Below are 19,125 nucleotides of genomic sequence, written 5' to 3' on the forward strand. Positions count from 1 at the left end.
GTATGTTCTTTGAGATCTTGTCCTGCTTCTCATTTGCTCTGTTTGAACTTCGGTCAGATTGCTTGTGCTCTGAGTCTTTTCCATCTGTGATACTAGGCAGTCTCACCCACATCAAAGGCCATTGTAAGGATCCAATGTATCCATGTGTATAAAATACTCAGGAGAGTTCATGGCAACAAGTGAACACTCACTCAATACCAGCCCTTATTATTATTATTTAAAAATATATAATACTTGTATACATTATGATACCTCTTATGAAGAGTGATATTGGAGCATGTCATTTTGAAATTAAGTCAGAGATAAGGATGACCATGTGGTGGCCCAATGGCTTTGGGATGAATTTGAGACAGACTTATTCTGAAGTGAGAGACTGGGATGAATCCAGTGGTTGTAGGTGTGTGGCTCTATTTCTGAGTTCTCTAACCTGTTCCATTGGTCCTTGTGTCTGTTTTTGTACCCATACCATGCTGTTTTGGTTTCTGTAGCCTTGTAGTATAGTTTGCAGTTGGGTAATGTAATGCCTGTAGCTTTTTTCTTTTTAGTTAGTATTGCCTTGGCTATTCAAACTCTTTCAATTTCATATGAATTTTAGAATAGTTTTTTTCTAATTCTATGGAAATGATATTGATAGTTTGATAAAAAATAGTATTGAATCTGTAAATTCTTTGGGCAGTATGGACATTTTAACAGTATTCTTTCTATTTATAAGCATGGAATGTTTTTCTATTTGTGTCATTTCTGACTTTTTTCAGCAGTGTTTTGTAATTTTTGTTGTAGAGATCTTTGACATCCCTAGTTAGCTGTATTCCTATGTGTTTTATTATATTTGTGCTATTGTGAATGGGATTGCATTTTTTAGTTGGTTCTCAGCTTGGATGTTAATGATGTATAGAAATGCTGATTTTGTACATTGATTTTTTTTATCTTGAAACCATACTGAAATTGTTTATCCTTTCTAAGAGCCTCTATGAAAAGACTATGAGGTTTTCTAGGTATAAAATCATATCATCTGTGAAAACAGATAATTTGACTTCCCCTCTCCCTATTTGGATGACTTTTATTTCTTTCCCTTGCCTTCTTGCTCTGGCTAGTACTTTGAGTACTATGTTGAATACTTGTGGTGAGGTTGGGCATTCTTACGTGGTTCCAGTGCTCAAAGGGAATGCTTCCAGGTTTTGCCCATCTAGAATTACGTGGGCTAGTAGGTTTGTCATAGACATCTCTTGTTATTTTGAGGTATGTTCCTTTAATTCCTGGTTGCTTTAGGGCTTTTAATATAAAGGGATGCTGAATTTCATTGAAAGCCTTTTCTGTGCCTATTGAGATGATCATGTGTTTTGTGTTTTTAGTTCTGTTTATGTGATGAATCTCATTATTGATTTGTGTATGTTGAAACAACTTTGCATCCTAGGAATAAAGCCTACTTGGTCTTGGTGGGTTGGCTTTCTGATGTGCTGTTGGATTTGATTTGGTAGGATTTTTACATCAATGTTCATCAGGGATAGTGGCTTTTTTTCTTTTTTTTTGTTGTGTCTTTGACCAGTTTTGGTATTATTAATAGAATGGTGCTTGTCTCACAGAATGAGTTAGAGAGGAGACCCTACTCCTTGATGTTTTGAAAAACTTTCAGTAGTTTTGGTATCACCTGTTCTGTCTATATCTGGTAGATTTTGGCTGTGAATCTCTCTGTTCTAGGCTTTTTATGGTTGGTAGATTTTTAAATTATTGATTCAGTTTTGGAATGCATTATTAGTCTCTTGAAGTATTGAATTTATTGCTGGTTTAACTTTGGGACATTTTATTTTCTTAGGAATTTTTTTAGTTTCTTGTAGGTTTTCTAGTTTTCATGCATAAAGGTGTTTGTTTTAGTCTCTGAGTGTTTTTCTTTTTTCCTGTATTTCTGTCAGGTCAGTGGTAGTGTCACCTTTGTCATTTCTGATTATGATTATGTGTACCTCCTCCCTTTTTTCTTTATTAGTCTGGTTAGAGGTCTATCAGTATTAATTTTTCAAATTCAGAAATTCAGCTTTTGGTTTTGTTGCTCTTTTGTATATATTTTGTATCTTGATTTCATTCACTTAATCTCAATTTTGGTTATTTCTTTTCTTCTGCGAGCTTTGGAGTTCATTTGCTCTTGCTTTTCTGGTTTCTCTAGGTGTGATGTTAGGTTGTTAATTTGAGATCTTTTTATAACTTGTTCATGTAGGCATTTTGCATCATTAACTTTCTAACACTACTTTAGCTGTATCTCAGAGATCCTGGTATGTTGTATCTTTGTTTTCATCAGTCTCAAAAAATTTCCTGATTTCTGTCTTAATTTCATTCTTTATCTAAAAGTTATTGAAGCACAAATTGTTTGATTTCCATGTAATTCCATGGTCTTGAGAGATCTTCTTGATATTATTTTTTAAAATTGTGCTAAAATTTTTTAAATTGTGGTCTGAGAACATGGTTGACATAATTTTATTTTTAAAAATTTGTTGAGAATTGCCTTGTGGTGAAATATGTGGTTGATCTTAGAGTATGTGCCATGTGCAGATAAGAATAATGTGTATTATCTTATTGTTGGGTGAAGTGTTCTGTAAATGTATATTAAGATCACTTTGCTAAAGTGTCAAGTTTAGGTTCCAAATATCATTGTTGGTTTCCTGCCTTCATGATCTGTCCAACATTATCAATAGGCTGTTAAAGATTTCTATTATTATTGTGTGACTATTTAAGTCTATAGGTCTCTAAGAACTTGCTTTATGAATCTGGGTGCTACAATATTGGGTGCATATATATTTAGTATAGTTAAATTTTCTTGTGGAGTTGTACCCTTTATTATTATGTAACACCCTTCTTTTTTTTTTATTGTTGTTGGTTTAAAGCATGTTTTCTCTGAAATGAGGATAGCAACACCTGCTCTTTTTTCATTCTTTTACTTTGAATCTGTGGGTGTCATTGCATGTCAGATGAGTCTCTTGAAGACAGCGTACAGTTTGGTCTTCTTGCTTCTTTATTTGGCTTGTCACTCTGTGCCTTTTAAGTGGGACATCTAGCCTGTTTATGTTCAAAGATAATATTCATATGTGAGACTTTGATTCTGTTATCTTATTGTTACCTAGCTGTTACTTAGATTTTATTGTATAGTTGGTATAGTGTCAGTGTGCTGTGGACTTAGGTATGTTTTCTTGTGGTTAGTGACAGTGTTTTTTTCATTTTCTATGTTTAGCACTCCGTTAAGGACTTCTAGTAAGGCAGATCTGAAAAGAAAATCTTTTTCAGATCAGCAAACACTAAGGGAATTTGTTACAAATTTGTTAACAAGTTCCCTTAGTGTTTGCTGGTGTGAAAAGGATTTTATTTATCCTTCACTTACGAGGCTTAGCTTTGCTGGATATGAAATTCTTGGTCAGAATTTCTTTTATTTAAGGATGCTGAATTTATACTTGCAACCTCTTCTGGCTTGTAAGGTTTTTGCTGAGAGTTCCACTGGTAGCCTGATGGAGATCTCTTTCTACATTACCTGCCTCTTTTCTCTAGCTGCCTTTTTTTTTCATGTTGACCTTGTAGAATCTAATGACTATGTATCTATAACTAAGTTTGAATGGTCCTCTTGTATAGTATCTCACTGCAGTTCTCTGAATTTTCTGAACTTGTATATTGACCTCTCTCATGAGGTTGGGGAAATTTTTATGGACAACATCCTCAAGTATGTTTTCAAAGATGCTTTGCTCCCTCTCTTTCAGAGATGCTAATGAGTCATAGATTTGGTCTCTTTACATAATACCTGATTTTCCCAAGGTTTTGTTTATTTTTAAAAATTATTTTTACTTTTGGCTGACTGAGTTGATTTGAAGAATCAGTCTTCAAGCTCTAAGATTCTTTCATCAGCTTCATCTATTCTGCTGTTAATACTTCTGATTATATCATGAAATTCTTATAGTGAGTTTCCCAGCTCTAGAAGATCATTTTCGTTGTTTCTTAAAATAGCCATCTTATCTTTCAGCTCTTTTATACATTTTATTGGATTTCTTAGATTCCTTGGACTGGATTTCAACTTTTTCCTGAATCTTGATGTTATTTATTATCATCTAGATTCTGAATTTGATGTCTGTCATTTCAGCCAATTTAGCATTGTTAAAAACCATTGCTGGGGATCTAGGGCGCTCATTTGGGGATAAGAAGACTTTGGCTTTTAGTGTTTCCAGAGTTCTTATGCTTATTTTTTCTCTTGTGAATGGATTGATGTTTCTTAAACATTTAAAATTACTGTCTTTTGGGTGGGATTCTTTAATGCTTTTGAGGGTTTGACTGTGGTATAAGTTGGGCTTAGTTAATTGGCTTCATTAACTAATGAAGTGTTTATTTCAGGGGTTCAAGGCTTAGCTCAGCACTCTTGAGCTGTGTGCTGTAACCACAGGGGTCTGGGACCAGGCCTGCATATTTTTCCCTTTGGCCTCTCGAGGTTATGCACCTGCTGTGTTGGAGGGGCCAAGGTGTCCCCAGTCCATTGGTAACAATACTGTCATAGGCAATGCTGGCAAGTGTGCTTCAGCAGGGTAGTGGTGGGGAAGTGGCTGGTCCTATGCACACTGCATGCCAGTGGCAAAGTTAGCACATAAGTGCACACTGGTAAAGCATCCAGGGAAGGTTGTGGGTGAGTAAGCACTGGCAAAGCAGCAAAAGAACACTGCAGGTGAGTGCACAGCAAGAAAGCAGTAGCGGGAGAGGGTTGCTGATGGCAAGGTCCTGCCTACAGAGGCTCTCCAACTTTAGACAGGTCTGCCAGTGGAAGAGCTATGGCGAAGGCCACTGGCAAGTGCTTGGCTGGGGAGCTGAGGCTGTATTGCAAGTAGGTGCCACCCAGCAGGGACTCCGGGATAAGCCAACAGATGAGGACAGTCAGATCAGACTGGTCCCATCCCATGAGCAGGATAGCCCTGCTCTGTTCAGGTGTGTCAGTCAATAAAAGCTAAGCCACCTAGAAGAGTATGGTGAGCCTAGGAGGATGAGCACCAATGACTGTGCTCCACTACAGTTGTTCCCAAGCCACATCTGGCTACATGCAGGCTGGAGTTCTTTCTCTGCCGTCTCTCCAGGTAGTTTCCTGCCAGATTAAATGTTCGCTGGGGTTGTGGAATCTCCTGAAGCTAGGATTCTGGAGGTCCGTGGTGAGATTGAGCTACACCATGCCTCTTTCACACACCTCTTCCCAAGGACCTACCCTGGGCTAGGAATGAGTCCTGGTGCTTGGCACCCCCATGCAGGGTTTCTACCTTCTTCTCCTTTTAGCCTGGCATCTGCAGCTTCCCTCTATTCACTCTCAGTGCATTCTTTCTGAAGATCTGTTTGGAGTGTGCTGGTGATCTGGTATCTTGGTGGGAGAAGCTCTCTCTGTCCACAGCTAGTCAGCCATCTTGCTCAAAAGTAAAGTCTTGGAGGATAGGAATCATGTTTGTTTGGTTTCAGCCTAGTATCTCCAGTGCTTAGAACACTATCTGACCTAAATTGGTGCATAATAACTAATTTTTAAATGAGTGAATGAGCAAGACATAAATATGAAGGGGAAAAGATAGACTAAAAGGATGATATATCATACAAGATAAAAAGTGAGACATTAACATATGATTATGCATATTATTATATTTTATTCTAGCTATATTAGACTGGATGAAATAAAACAAGTACCAAACATTGTCCTAAGCATGCTACAGGTATTATATATTATGTAAGTCACATGCCCTTAGAACATGACTACATTAATATCTCATTTTGCAAATTAAAGGTTCTGGGAGGTTAGAGAAATTGCCAAGGATCATGTAGCTAGTAAGTGGCTGGTCTGTTTGACTTAAGCTCCTGTGCTTTAACCTCTCTATCACTCTGCTTCACTATTCTAGTTTTGTACTCTAAAAGTACAGAGAATTAAGATCTATTTTGTCCTGGGAGATCAAGGGAAAGTGCCATCTAAACTGTGCCTTACAAACTGAGCTGAGTTTTGATACATGAGGCAGGATGAAGAAAGAGACTCTTACAGACTGGGCAAAAAATTGAAGACCGGACATGATTGATCCAAGGGGAGGGTGAGGAGGTTGTCCAAAAGGCTGGAGAGAGCATTAAGGCTACCCAAGGGGATTGAGGGAAGAACAGAGAGGACCTTGAATGCTATGCCAAAGAAGTTGAGTTTTAGTTTCTAGGCTTGTGAAACTAATGGAGATATTTGATAAAGAAGTAACCATGTGAAACATATTTCAGGAGGTGGGCCTGTGGGAATGTGAAAGATTAGAGCAAATTGTTACTATGTCACTGTCATTCATTCTCAGATGCTGGAATGTATTTGGATTCCCCTTGGGCCATATTGTCTTGATTAGCTCTTCACACTAATTAACTCCCTCTTGCCCTTCTGTCTTCCATCAATTAAATTATTGATGATCTCCTGCAAAGTCATCCTTGGCTTTTTTCTTGGGAAGCTTCATGGGAAATAGAAAGAGCTGTGACTTAGATTCAGGATACCTGGGCTTCCCACCTAGCTCTGCTGCTACTTTGCTGTGTCTGGTCGTGTCTCTCTCCTTCCTTGGGTCTCAGGTTCCAAACTCTAAACTGAGAGAGCTAGCCTGGAAAGTTCCATACTGGGCAAAGATTCTATGATTAAATCATTTGTCATTGTCACCACAAGAGCTAAACTGGGAGCTGAGAGAGCATTGTGAGAAGGTCAGGGTCAGTTCAGCATCATGAGAAGGGAGTTGTTAATAACAGGGAACCTGTTTCGGGCCAGATGCTGTGTGAGTCCCTTTACTCATGGTGATATAACCCACCAACTTAGATTCACAAAAATGGAGCTGGTTTTCTGTAGTTGAACCTCATTTTTATCTAATCTCTGGGGTACAGGTAACAACAACAAAATCAAGAATGTCTCCTCCCTTTTCTGTGAGGTTGAAACCAAGTTCTTGGGCTTCCAGAGAGCTGCAGTATTGGAGTTGAGAAATGAGTGTGGGGATTGAGTATTTAGCTTCTGATTACTATCTTCCTCACCAGCATCCTTTGAGTTTTACATCTACCCCTAGGATCCTGAGTCATTAACTTCTCACTGCTTATCAAGAGTTGCTACTTCTGGATCCCTGGAGCCTTTAAGGTCCTTTGATAGGAAACCATTTGCTGCTTGGAGAACTCAGGGACTTGCTGTGTGCCCAAGTTCAAACCAGGGATGAGGACACAGATCATCTCTGCACAGAGATTCCTCCAAGTCATTGCATGTGTTTTCTTTAGAGTTAGGACACTCAGCCAGGTTTGAAGGTGGGGTAAAAGCATGCATGGAGCCTCTTAGTTGGGGACCATTAAGTGCTACAGCCATCTTCACTTCCCATTTGACTCTGTCTCAGATTCTCCTAGTTCAATCAAACTCTCCCAGTTTTCAGGTTGGGGAGTGAGGAAAAATTAACCCCTGAATAATCTGTTGAAGCTATTATTCATGGCCAAATTCCTTGAGTGTTGAATTCTTTGTCATTAAATTAAAATCTTGCCTATTAAATTCAAAAGTCTGTTTGAAAACCTGAAATTAGGATCAACTATTCTCTTCTTATGTCTGAGGTTCTAATGCACCATCTCTTTTGGAGGATGTTTCAGGAATTCAGAATGCCCAATGGCCCTAGATTGAAGGTAGAAGAGGAACAACAGTCTGTGCTAGAAGAAAACATCTCTTCATGTTTCAAAGTTGTTCTCCATTTATGTTATTTCCTGTGATTTCTGCTATTATATACAGGCCATGAAGGCGTGTGTGGTTTCAGGTGTACAGATGGGAAAATTGAGGCTCAGTGGGTGAGTTGACTTGTCACAGGTCACATCCCAGAAAAGAATATATCAGATATCCTCCTCTATTCATGATTTAGGTGGAAACTGAATGAACTGTCTCAAGTGCTAATGAGCTTCTTATATTTGGGTTGTGTGTGTGTGTGTGTTTGTGTGTGTAAACAAGGGGGTTTAAGCAGATTGCATTATTATCACAGACAGTCTTTGGTCTCACAAGTCATTGGTCTGTAGACATTTCTAAGGTTGTAGGAGTTTGGATACTTCATGTTCTTGCTCTTGAAAATAAGATTGATGCTAGAGGTGGGATATTGGGAAGTGAGGGGTGTAGGCCTAGACATGGCAAGAGGGGAGGTGAAAAATGCTTGTCATCTACCACCGAAGTTTATTCTGAATGTTTTACCATGTCATCTCGTGAGTTCTCAAATGCTAGATGAGGAGGGCCAGATTGTCTGCCTTGCTGAACTGCACTGACAGTAGCAGCAAACTGGGCACAGGCTGAGTATGGAACTGGCTGAAATAATATGAGTTTTGACTCCATTCACCGTCTCTTTCAACACAGAATTGTGTAGTTTTCAGGTTTATGTTGAAATTGTCAGGACGACATTCAAGGGAAAGTTGGTTTTACCATTCTTCTTGCTTTATTGGATTTATTCATTTACTCAATGAAGAGTAATTAAGTGCTGAAGATGTTAGATGAACATACTGTGGCCGTTGCTCCAGCAAAGTTTATAATGATTTTAGAAAAAATGAATAATTTAAGGCAGTTGTATGTTCTAGGTTCTTTTGAGATCTCAGAGAAGGAATACAGTTTAAAGGGAGGTTTTTAAGAGAAGGTTTCCTCAATTGCTGGATAAGATGACCTTTAAGGCAGTATTATTAAAAATACAGAATAATTAACTAGAAGGCTAGATGCTATTTGTGGCGGGGGAATAGATGAACAAAGACTTGGAGGTATGAGAGGGCAATGAGACAGGGAAACTCTACACTGGAAAGTACCAGTAAGGAATAAAGAGCAAGGGATGGGTGCAAGAAGTTACAGGAGAGTAAGTTAGAGGGAAAAAGCTTCATCGAAGTTATTCGAAACCTGTTCGGTGAACTGCTTTATGTCTTCCATTATGTTATCTTCTCTCATGAAGAGAAGAGGCTATAAGAACAAAATAAAAATATGGGGAATTATAAAACTTTTAAACTAAAAGGGACACTGTAGAGGTCACTGGAGCATACAGAGAGGAGGCTTCATAGTTTTTGTTGACTGGGCGTCTCTGATGTATTAGACAGTGTTCATCGTGTCTTAGATTGCCCAGAAATCACAGCCCAATAAAGGCTTCTGCACAGACAGTTTTGGGAGGTGTGATTCCAGGGAGCAGGAGAGAGAGTCAGGAAGCAAATCATAGAAGGAGAGATTGCTGATGCAGGTGTTGCCAGGTGGCTGTCTCTGCAGGTATTGTTGCATACTTTCACAGTTACTATACAGCAGCAGTTCCTGAAAAGCAGTAAGAAATGTATTTCAGGGTATCATTTCCAGGAAAAAGGAATGGGGAAATCATTTATCATCTCTTGTTCCATTGCCCCCTGGTCAAATATTTGCACCATAGCAAATTATCTGCAAAATAGACATTCATAGGTGCAAGGCAGGTGGGAGGAGACAGGTACAATATAAGACAGAGGAAAAGTGGGACCAGATTCCACCTACCTGAAGGTGACTGGAGCCCATGCAAGACTGGTCACCTCAAAGATGACTGGAATCAGAGCCAGGTAAGTCCCAGGGGACCTGAAGTAGTGCATTGGAAGAATCTGATGTGCACGCTGTGTTAGTTATCTCTGCTGTGTAACAAATTACCCTTCAAGGCCAGCAGCTTGAAACAACAGACATTCATTTTGTCACAATGTCTGTGATCAGGAATCCAGGTGTGATTTAGCTGGGTTATCTGCCCAAGTCTCTGACTAGGCTGCAATTAATATGTTGCTTGGGGCTACAGTCAGGAAGAACCCACTACCTTTTTATTTTGTTTTTTAAATAATTTCAGCTTTTGTGTCAGATTCAAGGGGTACATTTGCAGATTTGTTGCGTGGGTATATTGCATGATATGGAGGCTGGGGACACAAATGATTCCATCACCCAGCTAGTGTGCATAGTACCCAACAGTTGGTTTTTCACCCTTGCCCTCCTCCCCAACTGCCCCTTCTAGTAGCCCACAGTATCTATTGTTGTCCATGTCTACCCGGTGTTTAGCTCCTGCTTATAAGCGAGAATATATGGTATTTGCTTTTTGTCCCTGCATTAATTTTCTGAGGAAAATGGCCTCCAGCTGCATCCATGTGGCTGCAAAGGATGTAATTGTGTTTCTTTACGGCTGCAGAGTATTTCATGATGTATATGCACATTTTCTTCATTCAGTTCACCATTAATGGACACCCAGGTTGAGTTCACGTCTTTGTCATTATGAATAGTACTGCATGAATATACATCTACACTTTTGGTAAAATGATTTCTTTTCTTTTGGGTATTTACCCAGTAATGGCGTTGCTGGGTAGAATGGTAGTTCTGTTTTATGTTCTTTGATAAATCTCCAACTGCTTTCCACAGTGGTTAAACTAATTTTCATTTCCACCAGGAGTTTATCAGTGAACCTTTTTTCCACAGCCTTGCCAACATCTGTTGTTTTTTGACTTATTAATGGTAGCCATTCTGACTGGTGTGAGATAGTATCTCATTGTGGTTTTGGTTTATGTTTCTCTGACGATTAGTGATGTTGAGCATTTTGTCCTAAGTTCATTCAAATTGTTGTGGGCAGGGTTCAGTTCCTACAGGCTCTTGTCTGGAAGCTTCCCTCAGTCCCTTGGCTATGTGGCCCTTTCCATAAGGCAGTTTATAACATGGCACTTGGCTTTCATCTGAACAAGCAAGAGATATCAAGCAAAGTAGAAGCCAGAACCCTTGAAATCTTTGCAGAAGATCACGCAAGGTGATCACCACCAGGAACGGGGGTCACTGGAGCCATCTTAGAAGTGGGCTGCCATACAAACTTTGGCATTGCATTTGGGAATCAGGAAAGTCTTAGGGCATGGTTGTTTTGTGTCACCAAAGACATCAACTCAGAATCTTTTCAACCCCTCCTCCTCCTGGAACCCTTCCTGATAATATGTAAGCACCACTTAGAAAAATATCTGCTTTCTTGAAGTCAGCTTTGTACAGTGGCAGCTCCAGGCACCGTCTTGTCCTTGCCGCAGAATCTTTTCACTCTCACCAGCGGTATAAAATATTGACGGTGTCTTATTCAACTCTGAAGGGCAGTCTTGCAACCACAGTTTAGAGTGTGGGGCCTGAAGCTAAGCTCTGGGGCTCGAGTCCTAGCTTTATGACCTTGGTCAACCGCAGTAAACTCTCAAGCCTCATATCCTCTTTTTACGTGAAATAGTAAGATTTCCAGTCTCACGGTATTATTTTGAAAATTGGTTATAGGCATACCTCACTTTATTGTTCTTTACTTTAGCGTCCTTCCTATGTGATGCAATTAAAGGTTTGTGGCAACCCTGCCTCCAGCAAGTCTATTGGTACCATGTTTTTTCCCAACAGCATGTGCTCACTTTGCATCTCAGTGTCACAGCTCAGTAATTCTCACAATTTTCAGACCTTTTCATTATTTGTATGTCTGCTGCAGTGATCCACGATTAGTCTGCTTTGATGTTACTATTGTAATTGTTTTGGCTGCCATAAATCATGCCCATATAGGACAGTGAATTTAATTGATAAATGTTGTGTGTGTTCTGACTGCTCCACCTACTAGCCCTTCCCTTATCTTTCTCCTCTCCTTGGTCCTCCCTAATCTCAGAGACACAACAATACTGAAAATAGGCCAATTAATAACCCTACAGTTGCCTCTAAGTGGACAAGTGAAAGGAAGTGTCACATGTTTCTTGCTTTAAATTAAAAGCTAGAAATGATTAAGCTTTGTGAGGAAGGCATGTCAAAAGCTGAGATTAACTGAAAGCTAGGGCTCTTGTGCCAAACAGTTAGTCAAGTTGTAAATATAAAGGAAAAGGTCTTTAAGAATATTTAAAATCACTTTTTCGGTGAACAGATGAAAAGCAAGCAAAATAGCCTACTTGCTGAAATGCAGAAAGTTTTTGTGGTTTGAATAGAAGAACAAACCAGCCACAAACAACATTCCTGATACGCTTTGGCTCTGTGTCCCTACCCAAATCTCATCTCAAATTGTAATCTCCATGTGTCAAGAGAGGGACCTGGTGGCAGGTAATTGGATCATGGGGGTAGTTCCCCCATGCTGTTCTCATGGTAGAGAGGGAGTCCTCATGAGATCTGATGGTTTAAAAGTGGCAGTTTCCCCCGCGCTCTTGCTCTCTCTCCTGCTGCCACATAAGACATGTTTTGCTTCCCCTTCACCTTCTGCCATGATTGTGTTTCCTGAGGCCCCCTCAAGCCAGGTAAGACTGTGAGTCAATTAAACCTCTTTTGTTTATAAATTACCCGGTTTCAGGTAGTATCTTCACAGCAATGTGAGAATGGACTAATACAGTTCCCTTAAGTGGAGGCAAAATTCAAGGAACAAGTGCGGATATAGAAGCTGCAGCACTCCCCTCCCTGTGTCCATGTGTTCTCATTTTTCATCACTCTCCTATGAGTGAGAATATGCGGTATTTCATTTTCTATTCTTGTGTCAGGAGGGTCAGCGGGGGGTCGGGGGGAGCTGGGGAGGGATAGCCTGGGGAAAAATGACAAATGTGGGTGAAGGGGAGAAAGGAAGCAAAACACACTGCCATGTGTGTACCTATGTAACTTTCTTGCACATTCTGCACATGTACCCCAAAACCTAAAATGCAATAAAAAATTAAAAAAAAAAAAAAAAGAAGAAGCTGCAGCAAGTTACCCAGAAGATCTAGCTGAAATAATCCAAGAAGATGGCCACTCTAAGGAATGGATTTTCAGTGTAGATAAAGCAGCCTTATAGAGGAAAACGATGACATAAGAACTTTCATAGCTAGAGAGGAAAAGTCAGTGCCCGGCTTCAAAGCTTCCAAGGCTGACTCCCTTTTTTTAGGGGCTATTGCAGCTGATGACTTTGAGTTAAAGCCAATGCTCATTCCCCATTCCAAAAAGCCTAGGGCCCTTAGGATTATGCTAAATCTACTCTGCCTGTGCTCTAGAAATGGAAAAGCAAAGCGTGGATTACAGCACATCTCTTTATAGTATGTTTTACTGAATGTTTAAGCCTGGTGTTGAAACCTACAGCTCAGAAAGTAAAAAAAGATTCCTTTAAGAATGTTAGTATTCATTGAGAATGCACCTGTTCACCCACAAGCTCTGATGGAGATTAATTTGTTTTCAAGCCTGCCAGCATAACATTCAGTCTGAAGCCCATGGATCAAGGGGTAATTTTGGCTTTCAAGTCTTATTATTTAAGAAATACATTTAGTGAGGCTATTGCTGCAATAGATAGCGATTCCTCTCCTGGATCTGGGAAAAGTAAATTTAAAAAATTCTGGAAAGGATTCACCATTTTAGATTCCACTAAGAACATTGGTGATTCATGGGAGGAGGTCAAAATATCAACATTAACAGAACTTTGGAAGAAGTTGATAGCGGCCCGCATGGATGACTTTAAGAGGTTCAAGACTTCAGTGGAGGAAGTAACTGTAGATGTGATAGAAGTAGAAGAATAACTACAATCAGAAGTGGAGTCTGAAGATGTGACTGAATTGATACAATCTGATGATAAAACTTCAATGGATGAGAAGTTGTATCTCATGGATGAGCAAAGAAAGAGGTGTCTTAAGATGGAATCTACTCCTGGTGAAGATGTTGTTTTCATTGTTGAAATGGCAATGGAGGATTTAAAATATTCTATAATCTTAGTTGATAAAGCAGCTATAGGATTTCAAAGGATTGACTCAATTTTGAAAGAAGTTCTGCTTTGGGTAAAATGTTATCAAGGATGCTATCACATGCTAGAGAGAGATCTTCCATTCAAGGAGGGTCAATTGATATGGCAAACTTCACTTTTGTCTTATTTTAAGAAATTGTCACAGTCCTGCTAACCTTCAGCAACTGTTACCCTGATCAGTCAGCAGCCATCAGCATTGAGGCAAGACTCTCCATCAGCAAAAGATATGACTCACTGAGGGTCCAGGTGATTATTAACATTTTTTAGTATTGAAGTAGTTTTAAAAAAGGCAGGTGCATTTTTTAGTAAACACAATGGTATTACACACTTAATAGACTATATTCTAGTGTAAACATAACTTTTATATGCACTGAGAAACCAAAAAAAAATTCTGTGAATAGTCTTATTTTCATATTTCCTTTATTGTGGTGGTTTGACACTGCACCTGCAGCATCACCAAGGCATACCTATAATTGAATACATGAAAGTCACTCAAATGGTGTAAGATTACTTACAATTTTCTTTGTGTATCCTGTTCCTAGGATTTCTCAACCTTGATACTATTGTTGTACAAGATACTGCCCTGTTCATGTTCGGATGTTTAACCACACATCCGTCCTCTACACACCAAATGCTGGTGGCTCCCTCCAGTATTGAAAATTAAAAAGTGTCTTCAGACATTGCCAGCAAAATTGCCCCTGACATCTAGTTGAGAACCTCTGCCTTGTACCAATGAATAGTATAGAAAATTTTCTGCATGAAACATTGGATGAATACTGAGGTGTGGGTCTTTGGGGGAGGGGAATGGGCAGAGAAACATTCAGAAGAGGCACAGAATGCACTAAAGGGACCAACCTTTTAGGGAGGCCCTGCCTAGAGCACAAGCTCAAGGTCCAGCCCCACTCTCCATTGGTACTGGGATGCCACGTCAACTCTCTCTAGCTCAGTTTTCTTATCTGTAGAGCAGAGATTAAAAAAAAAATTGTGAATTTTTTCTAGATTGTTCTGGGGATTACATCAAATAATCCCTGTGTCACAATAGGAGGAAAGTTTATTTTTCATAGCAGCAGGATTCCTTGTTGTATGAAGAGCTCTGTGTTGTTGAGAACCAACAGTTTGGTGAGCTGCTTGAATGAACCCGCCCAATAGGCTTGACTTGGATGTCACGAATGATGTCCGGGTTGTTCTCCAGGGCTGATGATGGGTCTGTCTACCTGCAGAGCTAGTTCTGCCACGTAAAAGCATGGGAGTGGAAAGTAAGAGGGCTTTGTCGAATGGGAAAAGGGAACGAAGGTGTTTGCTCCTGGAGAGGAACTGGTAAGGAGTTGTCTCATGGGATCATCCGTATGTTTTGCTGTGGAGCAAGTGAGATAAATATTTTCTCATTTTAGTTCAGGCAGCTATAACAAATACCATGGAAGGATGGCTTAAACAGCAAACACTTATTTCTCACAGTCTGAGGCTGGGGAGTCCACGATCAAGATACAAGCTGATTTGCCATGTGGTAAGGCCCTTTCAGTTTGCAGATGGGCATCTTCCTGCTGTATCCTCACATGGCAGAGAGAGACATCGTTTCTTTCATGTTTCTTCTTGTAAAGTTACTGATCTCCCTTGAGAGGTTCTATCTTCATGACCCAATGGCCTCCCCAAAACTCCACCTCCATAACCCGTCACATCAGAGGCTAGGGCTTTACCATATAAATGGTTTGGAAAACACAAATATTCAGTCCATAGTACTCATTGCCTCACAAATTCTAATTTAACTTGCGTTATTCACTTTTGCCCTGGGATGAGAACCTTGGTAACATAGTATAGGGACTGAGAACAGCAGTTCTGGAATCAGAATGCCACAGTGAGTTCCAGTCCTGTCCCTTCCTACTGTTGGACCTTGGCCAACTGGTTTACTCTCTGTGTGTCTCGGTTTCATCATCCTCGATAGGAGGCACCTACTTCTCTGGGTAAAGGTGAGTTAATATAGGTGAGTCACTGAATACAAGGTCTGGTCCATGAATCTCTGCCTATGTTGCTTATAATGGTTATTTGAGAGTACAGGCATAACAGAATTGTGGGTTTTGCCTGAAGTGAGCTATGGTAAACAGAAGCTATCCAGTCCTTACACACCTAGCTCAAAAACATCAAGGGCTGAGCACGGAAGCAGAAATGATCATTCTTCCCAGTAACTTCTTGAATGTACAGTCTGTTTCCCAAGAAAAACCGAGAAATCCCTTGTCCATAGGACTTTATACAGTACCAGAAATACACTTTGTGTTCCCACCCAAGGAAGGAAGGCTTGAGTCTGCTGAAAAGGCAATGTCCCAGGTACTTCTAAGCCTGTGGGTTTCTAAGACCCCAGTGAATTGAGAGTTGACTTGCAAAGCCAATTCTTTTCTGTGTTTTCTCTGCAAAAGAGCCCTATTGCCCATGGAGCTTCAGCACCAGTTCTCACTTTGTCCCTGTCCCTGTCTCTGTCTTTCTCTCTCTCTGCCCCCCATCCCAAGACACACACCAGGGACAGGCACACAGTAGGCAGTGGTCAGTCTTTGTAAGCTGACTGGTACCTGAGCAGAATAAATATCTGTGGAGACGGGGAGGGGAAAATCACACACTGGGGTCTGTTGAGGGTGAATAGAGGATGTACAGCAGTGGGTAGGGAGGTTGGGGAGAGATAACATGGGAAGAAATGCCAAATACAGGTGATGGGGATGGAGGCAGCAAATCACATTGCCATGTATGTACCTATGCAACAGTCCTGCATGTTCTGCACATGTACCCCAGAACCTAAAGTGCAATAAAGTATATTAAAATATATACATAAGAAAAATTGTTTTAAAATTATTAGCAAGAAAAGAATGCAGAGTTATTCTACTTCAAAAGTTACAAAGGGGAGATGAAAACTAAAAGCAGCAAAAAAAAAAAAAAAAAAAAATCTGTGGAGAGCAGAGCTTACCTAGGAAAACCATGTCCGACTTCCCAGAATGCTGATATTTTCTGCAGTGATCCACTTAAGCCCGACAGTTCTCAGAAATGATGGGGTGAGTTTGGCATCATAGCTTTACCCTAAAATATATTATCCAGGAGTGGTATTTCTGGCCCATCAGTCACATTCATCACTGGCTCTTAAGAAAGGAAATGCAATTGGCTGTTATCTCTGTAGGAAAATATTGCATTAAACAGAAAGATTCTCATCCCTAGCTTTTCCAGGTCCCATTGCTATGTCATTAGAGGTTAAAAGGCCATTTTGCTTTTTTATTTGTTGAAGGCTGAGAAAATAGATATGAGATTGTCGCTGGGACCAGCATTTGGCTCACAGCCTGGGCTGGTAAACAGATGGGTTTCTTTCAAGCATCTGGCTGTCACTGACTTGGAAAGAAAGGCGACATGAGTGGCCTGTGCCTCCTGGGTGCCTGCTCAGGGTTTCCACAGTTACACCGCCTTGGTCTTCATCGGTAGGACAGAAATTGCAGAGAAAGCAACCAAGTCTCAGAAAGTTTTAATGATTTTGAGGTTGCAGAGATGGTAGATCAGCTTTTCTTAAAGATTATAGCATACGCTATCAGTCCAGGTGATAGCCTGCAAAATAATAACTCCACAATTAGGGGAAGTAGGGAGACGTTCTGGACCACGTAGTTCTGCTTAGAGTATTACTGAGGGAATCATCACAGCAAAGGCTCTGAGAAGTCCTGCGGTATAGACATCTACATCACCCAAGGAGCCTCAAACTTGGTTGAACATCGAAGCATCTTTTGATATAATAGCAGTTAATATTTTATATAAAAACGTGCCTAGGTTCATAATTTTGCAAATAAGAGCTGAATGAGAGGGTTGCTAAGGTTCTCCCTTTGAACCCCAGACCTTTTGTGAATTTCTAAGTTGTTTCTGAAGTACATAGTCCTTTGCCATCTTATCTCTGGTTCTTAAAACGGTTGATGGTTCAGTTTCAGCAAAGTCATTAAAATGTAGGAAATCAATCACATATAGTCTTACAGTGTTTTCAAACCTTATTTGGAGACACTATTTCTTATACATTTTGCTGTTTTGGAACACAGACCTATCATAGTATGCATTTTGGAGTAGTTTAAAATTAGGGGGATGGGTCACTTCCCCATGTGTAGAATGAGGTAGTGGGTAGCTCATGGAGGAAACGGCCCTGGCAGCCTTGGAAGGTAGCCCATTCCCTGTATTGGATAGGTTTAAACAAAGGCTGAGCAACGATGTGCTAGGGAGATAGAGGGGATTCCTCAGCTTGCATCAGGCAGCTCCTTCCACACTTGGGATTCTGCAAGGAGAGTAGGAGTCTGACCTACTTTTCACTGACTCATCTCTTCAGTCCTCCTCCTCTCATCTTCCCTTCCTCCCACATCCTTCTAATGGTGGTGGGTAGAGGGTGAGACTGGGATAAATTGGGGGAGATCCTGAGATCTTAGACTATGGGAATGACCAGGCTTGAAGTGTCTGTCACCCAGTCTCTGGTCCCTCTGTTGACCCAGGACACTGCATCCTGCTCTTCACTTATTCCCAAAGGGCTATTTGGTAGCATGTCATTCTAGACAGGGCTGGAGAAAGTGGCAGAGTTATTTGCCTTGTTAGCCTGGGACAGTCAATTTCTCCTGCCCACTCTAAGCTGGGATGTCTGAGGAGTAACTCTGGCTCTAGCATTAGCCAGGCTCCCTTGGCAGATTTCAGGCAGAATCCCAGCCAAGCCTTTGCTGTGGGAGCTTCTAGTGCACCCAAAGTTCAAGCTCCAAAGAGATCCAGGGATCTCATTCACCCCAACATCCATCCATCCCCAATCTGAAATTTATTGAATCTTCATATGGTGCCAAACACTCTGCAGGGGGCCTGGGGGCTGGTTAGCTAGATAGTTTCAAAGGATGATGATATATATTCGTGGCTTCTCCTTATAACCTTGCCAAGGGTAGGCTCTTCCTGCAAGGCCAGGTAAGCTCAAGGATGCCTCTGCAATTATGGATTTTTGTTGTATTTCCATATTAAGTCCTCTGATGCTGGGATTGGGTAGGTCTGACATGAATATTTTGATCATGAATTCTGATATGAATATGATTGTTCACAAGAAAGTGTACACCAGTCATTTTCAAAGTATCCATCAGCCTGGGGAGTTACTAGGTAGCAACTATTGTTCATTCTCTTATTCAGTATTAGCTGGAGACTCTGTGTGCTCGGCATTGTTTTAGGAACTGGTGATATGGAAATAAAATTGTGTTCATTTTTCTAAACAGCCTGTTTTCTTAAACTCTTGCAGAGACTCCTATGAAGTCTAAAGAAGGCTTGATCTTTGACAGTGGGGTGGTAAAACCCCCAAGACCCACCTATGTGGTTTTCCTGTGTTCCTTCAGTGAATCCTAAAAATGCCTCTCTTCTGCCCTGGGGCTTAAGGGACACTATCTGAAAACCACTTATTTTGGGAGGAAAT

General features: G+C 40.5%; 1 protein-coding gene across 8 annotated transcripts in view; it reads left to right on the forward strand.

Moving 5' to 3' along the window:
- Window positions 1–19,125, forward strand: part of FAM135B (family with sequence similarity 135 member B) — a 350,951-nt gene that overhangs the window by 72,150 nt on the left and 259,676 nt on the right. Inside the window, exon 1 of one of the 8 annotated variants that reach the window (XM_078353113.1) lies at window positions 15,556–15,672. The exons of 6 other annotated variants lie outside the window; for them this stretch is intronic. The gene's annotated coding sequence lies outside the window, so the exon portion shown is untranslated. Of the gene's footprint in view, window positions 1–15,555; window positions 15,673–19,125 lie in introns of those variants that run through there. One more of the 8 variants, XM_035277002.3, reaches the window with a different exon arrangement.

Source organism: Callithrix jacchus, chromosome 16 (genome assembly GCF_049354715.1).
Source record: "Callithrix jacchus isolate 240 chromosome 16, calJac240_pri, whole genome shotgun sequence".
Classification (NCBI taxonomy): Eukaryota; Metazoa; Chordata; class Mammalia; order Primates; family Cebidae; genus Callithrix; species Callithrix jacchus.